Source organism: Geospiza fortis, unplaced genomic scaffold, assembly GCF_000277835.1.
Source record: "Geospiza fortis unplaced genomic scaffold, GeoFor_1.0 scaffold188, whole genome shotgun sequence".
In the NCBI taxonomy this organism is placed as follows: Eukaryota; Metazoa; Chordata; class Aves; order Passeriformes; family Thraupidae; genus Geospiza; species Geospiza fortis.
In genome coordinates, this window is record NW_005054337.1 from 2,329,611 (window position 1) to 2,329,877 (window position 267).

Here is a 267-nt window from a genome sequence, read left to right on the forward strand (position 1 = left end):
GCCGGGGGGGTCCCACAGCGGGGCCGCCCTCAGAGCCCCCGCAGGGCCCGTGTCCACTCGGCACGGCCCCGCACTGCCACGGAGCCCTCGGCAGGGACCTGCCGCTGTAAACGGCCCCCTCCTTCCTGGGGCTCACCAGCAGGAGACACGCGTGCCCGGGAACACGTTGTCGCGCCCCTCATTTTGGGTTCATGAGAGTGGAGAGCAATCTCATTCTCCCCATCCATCTGTCCCTCTCCTCTCCGCTCCTCCCCTTCTCCTCCCGAT